Source organism: Lactuca saligna, chromosome 4 (genome assembly GCF_052625555.1).
Source record: "Lactuca saligna cultivar CGN05327 chromosome 4, ASM5262555v1, whole genome shotgun sequence".
Taxonomy (NCBI): Eukaryota; Viridiplantae; Streptophyta; class Magnoliopsida; order Asterales; family Asteraceae; genus Lactuca; species Lactuca saligna.
This window is the reverse complement of record NC_136420.1, coordinates 98,557,762-98,560,617: the sequence shown is the minus strand read 5'-3', so window position 1 is coordinate 98,560,617 and position 2,856 is coordinate 98,557,762. Positions and strand designations below refer to the sequence as shown.

The window sequence follows — 2,856 nt, the reverse complement described above, 5'->3', positions numbered from 1 at the left end:
GGATATATATTGAGTTGAGTGTTTTGGTGTTCAGTGGAGGAGTTCGTGTCGGAGTTTGGAGCAGCGGGATCTTATCCTTTCAGCCAGCAGTTCGAGGTGAGTTATTGTCACTATATCAATAGGGTCTACGGCACCAAGGTCGACCCTTTACCGGATGGAAATTCGGGTAGTTGTTTGTTATGGTATTGCTTGATATGGGCCGGAAGGCATTCTACGTTATGTGGACCGGAAGGTCATGGCCTGGAAAGGCGTATGTGTGTAAGTAGTATCGGAAGGTCATGGCCTAGAAAGGCGTATGTGTGTAAGTCTGGTTGTCATGGGATGTAAAATAATTTTTGGATTTTTTCATAGGTATTGGCGTATTCCGTGGGATCACGATGCTAAATCTTTTGCCTCTTATTTGTATACCAAGGGACAAAGGAGTGACATCTAATAACACCAAATCTCGACACCTTTTATCACTGTTAACACTTAACTTTGCAGCCATAACTGCTGCACCATATGCTACAGCCTCATCGGGGTTTAGGCTCTTGTATAGCTCCTTCTGATTCAAAAGTTTTTGCAACATACATTGGACCTTTGGTATTCTAGTTGACCCACCAACAAGAATCACCTCATTTACCTCCGGTTTCTTCATCTTTGCATCGCTTAAACATGCCTCCAAAGTCTTGATGCATCGATCAAAATACTCCATGTTGAGGTCTTCAAATTTAGCTCGACTGAATTTTATAGAGAAATCAATCCCCTCATGCAAGAAATCTAGCTCGATAGATGTGAGAGTATTGCTTGAGAGAATCCTTTTTGCTTTCTCACAAGCACATCTCAGTCTCCCCAATGCTTTTTTGTTAGGTGTCAAGTCTTTCTTCCATTTTCTTTTAAATTCCATAACACAATGATCCACCATGCGGTTATCAAAATCCTCGCCTCCCAAATGAGTGTCACCAGCAACGGCTTTCACCTCAAAGGTACTGAATTCCCCTTCTACCATAGTCAGTATAGGGACATCAAAAGTGCCACCACCCAGATCAAACACCACCACATTCTTCTTCTTTTTCTCTTTCATTTTGAAGGGCTCTTATAGACCATAAGAAATTGCAGCTGCTGTAGGTTCATTGATCATGCTAATGACGTTGAGTCCAACAATAGTGCCAGCATCTTTTGTTGCTTGACGCTGTGGATCGTTAAAGTAAGCGGGGACTGTTATCACACCATCTTTCACGGGTTTTCCAACGTATGATTCTGCAATTTCTTTCATCCTTCCAAGAACCATTGATGAAATTTCTTCCGCCAAAAATTCCGTGGCTTTACCTTTGTAGGAGACGACTATCTTTGGTGTGTCGGAAGGACCTTCTATCACCTTAAAAGGCCACAATTTCTTGTCCTCTTGCACTTTGGAATCACTGAACCTTCTTCCAATCAACCTCTTAGCATCTGAACATTACTTCAAAAAATATTAGTTTATAACAATGAGCTAAGACTTCAGTGGACTTAAATGTATCAGATTCCGTTGTTGAGTGAAGAATGATTCTTAAAATATGGAATTTCCTTACGCTTAATCATAATAAAATAACAACATTCAATACAATGCATGAAAAGAAAAAAAAAAGGTTATTACGTACCAAATATGGTGTTAGTAGGGTTGATGGTGGCTTGGTTCTTGGTGCCATCGCCAATGAGACGTGCTGCATCAACGAAAGCAACACAAGACGGTGTCGTTCTATATCCCTGAGCATTAGGAATGATTTCGATGCGATCATTCTTCCCAACGGCGACACATGAGTACGTTGTTCCGAGGTCAATGCCGATGGACGGTGCGTCGTCTCCTGTTTTGCCTATTCCAGCCCAATTTCAATATAAATTAACTATCGCTTTTCATCATAACTTACCTTATACATTTTGTTTTAAAATTCAAAAAGTTTAATAAGAGATATACACAATCTGATGCACAATCAATCTTTATCTCCTAGTATCTCGACCCTTATCTCCTTATTTTTAGACCAAATATTCAATCTATCAAGTGTTACATTTTTCGAGCCCTTCAGCCTTTTTATTTATTTTATAACTAGGTATAAAACACGTGTATTACACGGACAGACGGGTTGATTAAAAAAAATATCAAAGTATAACAATAAGTAATTTTTAAAACAATTACATGTGTTACATTAATATACTAAAATATAATTAAATTTCATTAAATAGACATTAAATGGTACACATGTCATCATTTAATTGGATATGAGAATTTATAGGAACAAAAGATAAGAAGATATTTAATTACTTTTTTTTTTAAATTGAAATAAAAAATAAAGAAATATGCTAATTATAATTTAATATAATATTTAGAGAAAATGACAAAAATAGCCAAATATACTAATTACTTTGTGGGAAATAGCCAAAAAAAATAGGAATTGCACATTTGGCCACATAAATCGTAGATGGGAATGGTCCATCTGCGATTTTTACACCCCATCCGCGAATGTACAAGTAGCTAAAGCACAGTTATGCTTTAGCCACTTATACATTCGCAGGTGGGGTATTATATATATATATATATATATATATATATATATATATATATATATATATATATATATATATATATATATATATATAGTGTATATATAGCGGTTTACCAGGCTTAAATCGCAGATGGACTGATTTCCTCTCTATTTCATCTGCGAAATTATGTTTTTATTTATTTTATTTTGACTATGAAATCAATTGGTTTGACTATGAAATAACCTTACTATATAAAAACGTTTGTAGAAAATTATCAGTTTAGTTGTTATTTCTTTAGGAAATTTCTTTAAAATCTCTCTAAAAAATGATTGAATATTTGGTTTGTCTTGTAACCGG

The 2,856-nt window shown here is 35.7% G+C and overlaps 1 pseudogene; it reads right to left on the bottom strand.

Moving 5' to 3' along the window:
- Positions 1-283: 283 nt before the first annotated feature.
- Positions 284-2,522, bottom strand: LOC145039948 (heat shock cognate 70 kDa protein-like; annotated as a pseudogene).
- Positions 2,523-2,856: the final 334 nt, after the last annotated feature.